Source organism: Myxine glutinosa, chromosome 5 (assembly GCF_964187855.1).
Source record: "Myxine glutinosa chromosome 5, kmMyxGlut1.1, whole genome shotgun sequence".
NCBI lineage: Eukaryota > Metazoa > Chordata > Myxini > Myxiniformes > Myxinidae > Myxine > Myxine glutinosa.
This window is the reverse complement of record NC_136265.1, coordinates 201324452-201337453: the sequence shown is the minus strand read 5'-3', so window position 1 is coordinate 201337453 and position 13002 is coordinate 201324452. Positions and strand designations below refer to the sequence as shown.

The following is a 13002-nucleotide window of genomic DNA, read 5'->3' as shown; positions in this document are numbered from 1 at the left end:
AATGATTGATTTCAAATTGTTTGCAGATCTTTTTAAATCTCTTCCCAGACTCGTAGGCATCTATAACCTTCTTTCTGAAGGCCTCGGAGAGCTCTTTTGATCTAGGCATGGTGACGCCGCACACTTCAACAACAAAGAGCAAACCAAACTAAATGTCTGAGGTTTAAATAAGACAGGTTCCTCCAAGATCCTCTCTAACGATGTTCTAATCATTTGTACCTGAGCTGGTGCACCTGATTCTAATTTTAGGGATTTGATGTAGTGATAAATGTAGGGGTGTACTTACTTTTTCCACATGCGAAATTTGCATTTATGTGTATTTAAATTATACAATGGACTAGAAAATGTAAATGTTCCATGATATTTGTTATATTATATCACCTTTATCTATCAATATTGTTGAAATGAAGATCAAATAGCTGTATGTTGAAATATGTTGAAAAAGTCCAAACTTTAATGGGGTGTACTTACTTTTTCACGTGACTGTATATTCTCGAGTACACAACACATTGACTCACTATTCTCTACACATCTACTTCCATCACCTGAAATGGTTGAATTTAAAAGCTTAAATTAATTTTCAAATTCATCACACACCCTTTAGCAGTACACGACAATTTATCCAAAACTATTGCTGAAATTTTGATTATATGGGGTTCTGGTAATTAGTAATAGCATTTATCAAGTCTGTCATTCAAGGTACAGGTGATACAAATCTGTGGTCCTTGAGATCTTCATGAAGGTTTACCTCCACTGTAAACGCTACTCGGTACATACAGAAATAAACCGAGCCAATGACGTCATGATGAATCTGACTTTTAGTTTGTGCTCAGTGACACAAATAGTATCTTCTGATCTTGTTCTTCCATGAGCCTCAATTTCTGTTTGAGAAAACACCGTTTTTCAAAGCAATATTATTATTAGCTCTACAGTTGTTGTTTTTTAGCTCAATCAAAAATGTCTAAAAGCAATGACATAAGTCCCAAAAATAGAAAATGATGTAAAGGTATGATGGTATGTTTCTCCCAAGTGTGGTGGTGAAGGCACCTGTCTGGAACCTTTGAACCAAAAACCCCTGGCATCCTCGTTTGCATTCCATTAAAGACAGTCATTCAGTAAGTCAGGTGACCCAAGTCTTGTCAAATTTGCATTTTCTCAGCAGTGAAACAATATGGATGCCATTGGATTTCAAAATATACTTTTCAAAATCATACGATTCCCAAAACCTCATGGTGTCCACATATAGCCTCAAATCATGCCTGATAGAAAGGCCCATATCCAGGGTTCGGGGCTCTATCTTCCTTTTATGTAAGCAAATTGGCAGGAACTTTAAAAAAAAAAATTTTCCCATCTTACTACCCACCGGTTACCCCATTCCTTGTACTTACTCCATGTAACTCCCTGACCCTTTCTTTCCAAACCACACTTCACTTTTGCCTTCACTACTCAAATCTCCAACCCTTTATTATCTCCGATTTCCTCCCTCATTTATTTTATCTCTGGCAAACTCCTCTGCCCACCCCGATCCCTGTACGTGTAGTATGTACAGAAGGGGACTTCTCATGGAAACGCGGAGGTAAAGCTTTTTTGCTCGGTACAAATCAGTTTGTTCAGGAGCTCATTTGGCTGCCAGACTGATGTATTGGAACAGTCAACAGAGAGGGCTGGCTAAGACACCACGCGATGATGAAACAGCATTTCCACATGTTGAGCTCCCCGTATGCAAACAAACCAGAGTAACGCATAAGACCTGCGTGTTTAAGTGGGTGATGTGTTGACTAGTTTGGTTGAAAAAGCTGGCAATTGGAATCACAACAAGAACTAGAACGGCCCTCGGTAGAAGTTGTACCTCCGCCAGGCTGAACAGTTTACGATTGATGCTACACCGATAGGTCAGATCTGGATCCAGACATGAACCAAAATCTCATCGGCTTGTTCTTGTCTCCTACCAAACGCATCCACCAAGTTTTGTTCGAAACCGTTCGCAACTTTTTGAGATATCGTGCTATATATCATTTTTGGCCCTCTCTCTCAATGGTGAAGAATCACTTTTAAAATTCCAGTAGCTGGACCTGGATCCGGATTGTCACCAAGTTGTGTCTCCACCAAATTTCATCTGAATCCATCCACATCTTTTTTGAGATATCCTGTTCACAGACAGACAGACAAACAAACAGACAGGAATGAAAACGTATCCTCCGCCCACCTTCGTTGGCGGAGGTAATAATTTCCTCTGGATGATGCAACATGTCTGGAGCTGATCCAATGTCAGAGGATTTTTTTTTTTTTTTTGGTGTACATAATCGAGGCTCGTGAAAGAGCTAACATTTATCACACAAACAAATTAAACAGACAAACAACCAAAGTATATAAAAAGGGGAGCGGTAGACAAGATGGGGAGAGAAGGGGAAGCACATAAACACAACATTTGTGAGGGACATCGGGAATGTGTGGGAGGGAGAGGGCTGGGGGGAGGCGGCGTGGGAAGGTGGGGGGGGGGGTGTCCTCCCCATTAGCCACCATGTGTGCGTCACCGACCCGATCCAACCTGTTGCCGTCCTCGAGGACGCCCAAGACTCTCTCGGTTACGCCAGTGTGCCAATGAGATTGGCCTTAGCCCACGTGAATGTTAGCAGAAGGTGGAAGACCAACATTTATGGGGGTCGCAACATCACTTAGTCAGGAATGTGGATTAGTAGTGGTAATGGTCATTTGTGTTGCGGATATGATGTGAGTATCATGGTAGACCGTTCATCATGATGGTAGACCAATCTGGGCTTACTCATGAGATAGGAAAACTTGGAGAGCACGTATACCGAATTTGTGAGGAGATACACAACAGTAGCTGCAATTTGATTACACCGAGTACCATGAAATTTGGGTTCCATTAATACATTTCTTCTGACTTCTAAAGAAAGACTGATAAAGGCAGGACTTTTCACATCGGAGGGATGTGTTCCTGGGTCTAAGCGAAGCGTGCAAGATGACGAGAGAGCTCAAATAATTCAGTGCAAAGTCTGGAGTCTGGCGTGCGAAAGAAAAACAGAACCAGAAGACACAACGTAAAGGTTTCAAGAGAAGAGCCAAAACGGAATTAAATATTTGGGTGTTTCTGGTTTGGTTCCACAGACTGAGCTTGCACATTGTGATCTGGTACCCCCACCGAGTGGGTAATGGCAAAACCATTCGGTGGAATCCTTTCGGAGGCAGGGGCCGCTTTGGCAACACCCTTAAGACAAAGTGGTGACCTGTCCGGGGTTAATTCTCAGTCATGAACAACCTTTACGATTGGTGTGTTTGTTACGACTGGTCCTATCACCGTGGGTGTTGTTTCGCCGTGGGGATCCTGATGCCTCCCGAGGGGTACGAGGACGTTTTACGGAGGGCCTCTTCACAGGGAATGCTTGGATTGTGGAAAGGTTCTGTAAATAAGGAGAGCCGTTCGCCTAAGAATGAAAAATGGACAAACACCTTTGGCATCATCTGGCATCAACATCACCATGTGTAGTGTCCCATTTTTCAAAAGCAGTTTCTTTGATTGAGTTCCAACCCTGGACAGACCGCCACTCCGACGCAGGATACTTGTGGGACCTTCATTGTCCACCAAATAATGAAACACTTCTCGGGATGGGAATTTTGTTGTTTTGTTGTTGTTGTGCATTTCAGTATTTAAACGTTTTAATTGCTTAGTTAATTCAAAATCTTGAACTTCGAGCAATTTTTTAAATATATAAATAATCTAAAAAGAAGTCTCCTAATCAATGGCTCTGTGTTCTGACGCAGGTGGTTGTCTTCTTCCCGATTTTTTTTTTTTGCAACTTCCAAGCCTCCTGGGCATATGATGATACAAGATTTGTCGTCCTCGGGGCAGCATCACAGACCACAACCCAAAAAGGTACAGTCTACATTTGTATCATTATCACCCTGAGAAAATCGTTTGAAACCCTATTTCATTGGCAAAGCAAAATGGTTCATTTATGGTGTTGGTTGTTTGTTGGCCCTTCTATCCGAGGGGGTTTACAGTATACTTACTGCACACTGTTACACTTTAACAGGAGAGGAACACCATATCAGCAACGGTGCCAGACAGACATGCCAGACACACCTTTACTATGTTTGCTGGCGAAGGATAAAGCAAACAGAGGTCGGAGTAAAGGTAAGAATGGGAAGAGGACATTGTACCACAGTTAAAGGCCGAGAAAGAAGCAACGAAAGAGAAAAAGAAAGAAGAAAAGCCAGAAAAAGAAAAATACATCTTTCAGTCTTTGCAAATCAACAGCAATTCGTGAGTCGACATTAAAAGGTGACTGGACAGGCCAAGTGGACTTTTCCGATATTTGGGTGTTCTTGTATGGTACTTAGACAACTTATCTTGTCTTTCAAATTTGTACTATGTTTTAATGCTGCCAAGACAATGAATGATAATGATCCAATGCATTTATTTCCTTGCAATGGCTTCAGCAGCGAGGGAGCAGTAGGTTACCCTCGAGGTAACCCAAGGCCTCTAAGCCGTTCAGCTTGGGTTTTAATCCCGACCCAGCTTTCAACTGCCATACTGGTGTTTCGTATGGAGGACGAGCCACCAATGTCTGCGCTGTGCATCGGAAAGACGCTAAGATGGAGGATGCATCTGTAAGCACTGGACATTGGAGGATATGAAAGATCTGACATTGTTTTTCATGTAGGGTACGTTAGTAATCCTAACCCTAACCCTAACCCTAACCCTAACCCTAACCCTAACCCTAACAACCCTAACCCTAACCCTAACCCTAACCCTAACCCTAACAACCCTAACAACCCTAACCCTAACCCTAACCCTAACCCTAACCCTAACCCTAACAACCCTAACAACTCGCCCCTCAAAACCAAGATACACTGCTTTCTATCTCTGCGTGGTTGTTATCTCCTTCACTATAAACATATTCAAGTTACCAGGCTGTTCGGACGTGACGTCAACGGCTGTCTTCGGTTACAAAGGGCAACCATGATGGGGCATGGCCTTGACTGCTTTGTAAATCTCACTCAAAAGAAAAACAACCCTGTTAGAATTATGACCGCTAACCCTTTTGGTTACTCTTACAGAGAAGACACATCATTCTTAGGAAAACAAATGTGGTTTTGGCCATATTGCTGTAAACATGAGACCAGTGACGTCCCATTGGGGAAGGAGTTCAAAAATGATCCCCAAACGGAAGTTTTCATCAGACCACGGATCTCCAGATAAGTCAAGCCATTGATTGAAAGTGACTTATGGCAGGGCAGGTCCCATCCTGCATGCAGAAGTGCTCCTTTGAGCTGGGAAATTATACTCGTACGTGCCACACAGCTCCAGTGGTATTCCCATGGAGGGCAGACAAAAACGCACGAGCGTTCGGTCGAGCGGGGGACGGCTTGGCCGATATTTTCTCTACGTTAGAGCACGGGTTTATTCCTCAATAACTTCACAAGCAGGTGAACGGACTTAAAAATAATATATTCCTGACAATCACGACATCTAGAAGTTGTAGCCTCGGACCTGGACAAAAACCAAATCTTAACTCCGTTTTACGGCCTTCCGTATACATTAGATCCCGTCTCTGTTTCTGTCTTGTTTGCCACAGGATGTCGTAAAGGCTTTGTTTGCCATGAGAAAGCTTTCAGTCGTCACAGAATGACCTGGCATGGCTGAGAATGGAAAGCCACCTGATTTTGGAGCCAATTTGGAATAAGAGGTCAACCCGACGCGAGCTAGACGCATGGTCGACGGTCGTGCGAAGGAGCTCCCAGAAATAATTTTTTTCTTTTCTTTTGCAAAGCATGTTGAGCATTCCACCAAAGGGCCTGCCAAATAGGGAACGGACCAAAAAGTTGATGCTAACTCTGATTTTATGTTTTGCTCCAAGTCGCAGATCAGCTTTTTGATCTTAACCAAGTTGGCAGTGAGTGATGGTGCCGCTGGCTGTCTGTCTCTGAACTGAATAAGTGCTTTGTCTTGCTAACGAGGCTTAAGTCTGAAGCAGCTACGCAAGAGTGGTTGTTGATGTAAGCTTTTTGCCATTTCACATGACCGCCGAAACCCACTTTTGTTTTTTACTCTGTTAGAGATCCACAATCATCTTGAGCACTACCCTTTTGCATTCGAATGTTGTTTTTCCCCTCCACTTCTTTTCCAGGCATGTACTCCTGGTGGAAATAATTGATGAGTGTTGCTCAAAAAAAAAAATCCCTGCATCTCCTGCCTCAACTTGCAGAAGCACCTGTTTACCCTCCAGGGTAAGTGGGTGCCTGTCTCCCCTTTAGCCTCAACCCATATCTCCCCTACGCCATACCAGACTGGCTAATTTGCAGAGAGGAATCCTGCCACGACACACAAGTATGACTTCAAGAGTCATCATGAAAAGTTGTGGCCTGTCAACTCGTTAGTAACGTTTCTTTCTTTTGCTGCATCATGTCTGTTCAAACGCTGATGGTTAAACATGTTCACCCTTTTGTGCATACCAGAACTTCATTGTAGTTCAGATATGAATATAAAAAGTTTTCACCCATTTGTCTGTTTGTTTGTCTGTCTTTGAGCAGGATATGTCAAAAAGTTATGAACGGATTCAGAAACTTGGAGGACAGGTTGCGCGTGTGACAAAGGCGAACTGTGCTCTGTCCTCTGTGAACTGTGTGGAAGGGCTCTGTCCCCCAAATATTCCTACAGGTCGCACAAGATCTGCCTGCAACCCTCTTATGGTGAAATTGCCAAAATCAAGACTCTCTGCTCACCTTCACTCCTTCATTCCTCTTTTCTCCCGCCTTTGGAACAAACTCCCACACTCTCTTCAATCCCACTCCTCCCTCCAGGTCTTTAAAACACCTGTTCACCACCATCTCTTATCTTCCCCCATCCAAAACCTTGATCTTTTCTACCCCCGTTAATTCACCCCAGATCCACTTTTCTAAAATTCCGACTTCTTTCCTGGAAGTCCTAGCTGTGTCCATGTGTTTTTTACCTCTCCCACCCCCGACTCTTCTTCCCAAGCCTCCTCCCCCCAAGCCACCTCCTTCCCACAGATCTCCCGATGTCCCTGCTCTCAAATGTTGTACTTGTGTGCTTCCCCCTCTCTCCCCATCTTGTCTCCCGCTCCCTTTATTTTATCTTATGTGTCCGTTTGTTTTTTTTGTTATTAATGTTAGCTCTTACACGAGCCTCGATCTTGTATACAAAAAAGAAAAAAAAACTGATTCGATTTTGGTTCAGTTCCGGATCCACATCCGGCCTATGACTAGTTCTGGTTTTAAATTTGATCAATCCACATTGTTATTAGGTTGGTTGCCCAAGGTTGTGGAAGAACTTGTGCTGTTCAGTTAAAGTTCCAATCTGAAGCACATGGCGCGGGTAACTTTCGTGTACAAGTGTCCCACGTACCACAGGTGTTTGCCCCTTGTCTACTAATTCTCTTGCTATTCATGGGAAGGTATGCTGATATCTACTTGGATGTCGATGTCCTGATTGTTACACATGTACAAGTTCCTCTGTGAGCCTCAGATCGCTGTGCACAACAGAAATAGGTTACTGTTGAACTCGACAGTTCCAGAGGAGTTACAATAATGATCCAATGCAACGGCCATTCCCTTTGGAATGCTATTTGTCATCCTTTTCCCATCTCGACAGCCATTTTCGAATTCGGTTACCGACGTGGGTTCAAAATCTGCAACGACAAGGACAAATGCCCTGTAAATACCAAAACATGAAGCCATTCGCCAAAACAGGAATATGGAGATTTTCATGAAATCCAAGGTGAATTCCCATTGTATCGATGGTGAAAATGGTAGGAAGAGGTGGAGGATTATCCCAAAATTCTTCAACACCGAAAAAAAACGTTCACTCGACATATGGAATACTTCAGACGTTACTGTTGACTTTGCGGAGACATTTTTTCACAAACGGACAGAATGTGGAAGTCTCTGCAGATCATGTGAGTGCTTGAGGAATTTTACTGGGCCATTTGCCTCGCAGCCTTCTGGGCTCGGCTCCATGGTAAATATTCGGACTCACACGCAGCCTTTGGCCATCTCAGACTGGGGAGAAAGTTTTCCTGTTGCGGAAACAGGTGCGGGTCTGTGTGTAACCATTCACAAACAACGTGGAGGAAGCGAAAGGGTGTGTGGGACATGGAGGTTATGGAGGACGGAAAAGAGGGGGCTTCGGGGTGTTTCAAACATTCATGGGCACCGGCACAGTCCATCCTCTGCTTCCTGCTGCAGTGATTGAATAAATGGAACAGGCCCGTAGAATGTTTGTTGCGTGCGCTTCGATTTAGAGGCAACCATTAGGAAGTTGATTCGAGTAGGTTACAAGGTTGTTAGGGTTAGTTTAGACTTTAGAGGTAGCATGCCCCTGAGTTGTCAACTTTTGGTCGTGATTCTCAAGGAAGCAGGATCCAACCATGAATTGTCACCCTGGTGCTTCCGAAGTGAGGCTCTGCGAAAAGTTCTTTGGGAGGGATAATATGAGGGGCGTTTGAAACGTTCTATACGAATGAGGTTCTCACAATTGTCCAACAAATGCCAATGTTCACTTGTTTTTCATTTTATAAGTATATAGGCCTACCAGACTTGGCTGCCCAAAGGTTAGAGTGTCTACTGAGTCTGGGAGATCAGCTGTTCGAGTCATACCAAATACTTTAAAAATGGTACGTGCTGCTTCCTTGCTTGATCCACACTCAGAATTAAAAAAGGATAGAGCACGGACAAACAGCCATGTGTTGGCAACTATTGCACAGGATTTGGTGGGCCTAGTGACCTCCTCGGACTGCCTAGAGGTGCTCGCCTTGGCCTCTAAGCACAGGCTTTGGTGGGCCTAGTGACCTCTTAGGACTGCCTAAAGGTACTCGCACTGGCCGCTAAGCACAGGCTTTGGTGGGCCTAGTGACCTCTTAGGACTGCCTAGCCCTAGAGGGACTCGCAATGGCCCTGCCCAACAGCATTTACTAAAGGTCTTTATAGATTACACAGTCAATCAAAAAGAGGAAGCCGTTGTGTGCCAATAGCCTGGGCAAATTATTTAGTTACACCCATGGAGGAGACGGCCATCATCATAATGGCCTTTTGCCTTCAAGAGACAATCGTTATGGTCAAGATGCAAGACAGGGACAGAGCAATAGTGCGAGGAACAATTCCATTTTGCTTTACTTCTTAAATCCAGTGCTGACCACCAAGATGCTGTCCACTGCTTCTCATAAACCAGGAAAACATATTCAACTACCACACAACATGTCAACACAACACCACACAATGTCATAAACAACCACATAAAGCGATTTCACATAAACTTGCAACGCGTCTCACACGGCCCAATTTTGAAATGATTTTTGGACAAAGAACACAAAGGGAATTTTTGAACAAATCCAAGAAAGAGCAGAGGATGCTACTGCTGTTGGTGGTGTTGCTTATGGTGATGGTGGGGTTGCTGATGGTTGTGGTTTTGTTTGTTGTATTGTTGTTGTATAGTCCCGGAAAGTCCTTTCGAACAATCCTGCGGCACGGAGATAGCCGATCGATCTCCTAGGAGTGACCCAGAGATCCCCCACATCTAGGATGGTGTACTTCTGCCTTCACAAAGTCGGGGCCACGAGAGAGAGACAGAGAGACAGAGAGACAGAGAGACAGAGAGACAGAGAGACAGAGACAGAGAGAGAGAGAGAGAGAGAGAGAGAGAGAGAGAGAGAGAGAGAGAGAGAGAGAAAAAAAAAAGACCGATAGAGAAAAAAAAGGCAGACAAAGAAAAAAGGCAGACAGAGAAAAAAGACAGACAGAGAAAAAAGGCAGACAGAGAAAAAAGGCAGACAGAGAAAAAAGGCAGACAGAGAAAAAAGACAGACAGAGAAAAAAGACAGACAGAGAAAGAAGACAGACAGAGAAAAAAGACAGACAGAGAAAAAAGACAGACAGAGAAAAAAGACAGACAGAGAAAAAAGACAGACAGAGAAAAAAAAAGGCAGACAGAGAAAAAAGGCAGACAGAGAAAAAGACAGACAGAGAAAAAAGACAGACAGAGAAAAAAGACAGACAGAGAAAAAAGACAGACAGAGAAAAAAGACAGACAGAGAAAAAAGACAGACAGAGAAAAAAGACAGACAGAGAAAAAAAAAGGCAGACAGAGAAAAAAGGCAGACAGACAAAAAAGGCGGACAGAGAAAAAAGACAAGAGGGAAAGGGCTGGTCCATGGGGACCGATCCACTCTGACCGTGACCTGGATGAATCCACGCAGCAGGGAAGAATGGGGAAGTTTTGGCCCCCGACTTGCATTGGGTACAACCACAACGAAGAGGGGTACCCGATAGTTGTCGTTGGAGGTGTTGTTGTTGGTGGTGGTAGTGGTGTTTTTTGTGGTGTTGTTGTTGTTGTTGTTGTTGGTAGAGGTGTTTTTGTGGTGGTGGTCTTTGTGGTGGTGGCATTGTTGTTGCTTGTAGTGGTGTTGTTTCATGAGAAGCAGGCGTCAAACGTTAAGGCATCTAAAGACAGCCACATCAAGTGCGTTTCCTATGTAAACATGTGATTGGGCGGAATGGTTGAGTTTGGGATGAGAGGAACGGATGGAGAGGAAACCGCCTGGATATGCAGCGTTGAGGTTCTTAAAACATCACATATTGAATCACGTCACTTGGAAAGTATGTCTAGTGTTTTTGAGGTGACACTGACCTTGACTGGTGTCTGGTTTGTCTCCACAAGGCACTGTTACCAAGGACGAGATGACAAACTATTCATCATATGAGTGGAACTTGAGATTCGTGTTTTGATGCTTAAAGGCAAGTTGTAAAAGAAGAGGAAGAACAACAAGGGTGCAACAAGTGGTTCGCAAAGCCAGGGTTCGAGTCGAGTCAAAGCAAACTTGTCGTGCACACCCAGGCCCCGTTCACATCGCAGCAGCTTCCAGCAAAATTCCGGTATTTTTCCACCAATTTGCATCATTTTGATGTGAATGATGGATGAAACCAATGCTACCATTGCATGTGTAGAAATTGTGAAAATGACAAATGGAATTCCTACTCATCATTTATTAGGTGCATTGAAGAACAGTTGGAACTAGATGAGCACTCGGTATAGAGCAAACCTCCACCAGGCTGAACAGTTTACATTTGCACCCACTGATAGGCCAGATATGGATTCGGGCCTGAACCTAAAATCTAATCACCTTGTTCTTGCCACCTACCCAACTCATCCGCCAAGTTTAATCATAATCCGTCCATAACTTTTTGAGATATCCTGCTACGTAACTTTTTTGGCTCTATCTCTCAATGGTGACGAATCGCATTGAAATTTCAAAAAAAATCTAGTAACCAGATCCCGATCTACCCCAAAAATCGAATCAATTCATCCTTGTCACACACCCAACCTGTCCACCAAGTTTTACCTGAATCTGTCCACAACTTTTTGAGATATCCTGCTCACAGGCAAACTGTATCTACCTAACAAACTGCTATCCAATAAACATATATATATATGATACATATGATATTGTTATGAATTTTGGGGTAGAGTGATATACAGATCAGGTAGATCTGTGTAGGTATCATGCCTGACTGTTGTGAAGAAGAAGAAGAATCTTGATGTACATAAGCAGGGACCTGTCTAGCCCGGATGTCGGATTAAGTTTGTATATTTGTAGTCATACAAGGATGATCCTTGTGATAACTAGCGTAGGGGTTATGCTAATTCCCCTGTTCGTGAGCCCTGTGATCCATCCTTTGTCCCGTATGGCAACGCACGAGACACTTATGGCAGGAAAGGCCCAATAACACACACACACACACACACACACACACACACACACACACACATACTAATTAATTCCCCCCCAATAAAACTCACCGGAAGCCAGTTCGGAGCACTGCTGATAGAACCGCAGCCAGCTACATCACCGACTTGCATAGCAACACTCATAGCTCAGGCAGGCCGAGAGCCATGCCCAGAAGGACTCGTGATTGGTCAAGGTAGGGGCAAGAAGCTGGCCACTGATTGGTGGAAGGAAGACACGAGGCAGGACGAAGGCCGCCGATTGGCAGGATAAGGAAGGACTGGTGATTGGCCAGGGGCGGCGCAAGAAGCTTCCCTCGGATTGGTGGAAGGAAGGGAGCAAGAAGCGACATACTGATTGGCCACCGACCGATGGCATGAGAGAGAAGTGACGTGGCCATTGGTGAAAAGTGCCGGTAACGTCATTAGACGTGCGATAAAAGGACTCAGTTAGCTGGCATTTTGTCCTCTCGTTTGGACTGCCTTCTCGTTTGGACCTCCCTCTCATTTGGACCTCCTTCTCGTTTGGACCTCCTTCTCATTTGGACCTCCTTCTCGTTTGGCGCTCCTTCTCGTTTGGACCTTCTTCTCATGTTGGACTTCCCTTCTCATTCTGGATCCCTCTTGCCCTGGACTTCCCTTGCGTTTTTGACCCTGAACCCTTGCTTGTTGGGCGATGACGGACAGTGGAGAGACAGTGGAGCACTGACGATTCTCCTCCCCTGTGTTCATGTGTGAGCAACGAGCGTACAAGCGAGGCTTGCCACTGCAGCGTACGCTGGCCTAGCAGCGCACGGATTGGGCGTGCCAACGCCCGGACGGCCTTCCTCCAGCCAACACCAGTGCCGCGTCTGGACTGCATGCTCCAGCCTGTCGATCCCTGACACAGAAGCCATTGGAGATAAGCCCACACACACACGCACGGCCCGTTATTTTCATATATCCTCCCTTGTGTGTTTTAGACATCTGGTGTGGGAGCGCTCCATTTCAGAACATTTATTTACGTTGCGTTCTTGTTCTCGGGTTCAGCTAAATAAACCTGTTCTTTTTGTACATTTTAATTCCGTTTTCGTTTGAGTTAATTTGCAGAGTGAAGACGCCTGCGTGGGGCCCGTACAGGTGAGTCGGTATTCTCCTTCCTCCTCGCATATCATCCGCCATCAATTTGAGTTGATCGCCTCTATAACGCTCGTTTCTATCTGTGGCTCACTCTCGGTCTTAACTGAGAGCAGTCACACGAC

At 44.6% G+C, this 13002-nt stretch overlaps 1 long non-coding RNA gene across 4 annotated transcripts in view; it reads left to right on the top strand.

The window, feature by feature from the left end:
- Positions 1 to 6524, top strand: part of LOC137426499 (uncharacterized) — a 68755-nt gene extending 62231 nt beyond the window's left edge. The window contains exons 2-5 of one of the 4 annotated variants that reach the window (XR_013623676.1): positions 3784 to 3895; positions 4056 to 4303; positions 4465 to 4632; positions 6153 to 6524. This is a non-coding gene — a long non-coding RNA (uncharacterized LOC137426499). Of the gene's footprint in view, positions 1 to 2665; positions 3896 to 4055; positions 4304 to 4461; positions 4687 to 6152 lie in introns of those variants that run through there. The other 3 variants (XR_010984322.2, XR_010984324.2, XR_010984323.2) reach the window with 3 other exon arrangements.
- Positions 6525 to 13002: the final 6478 nt, after the last annotated feature.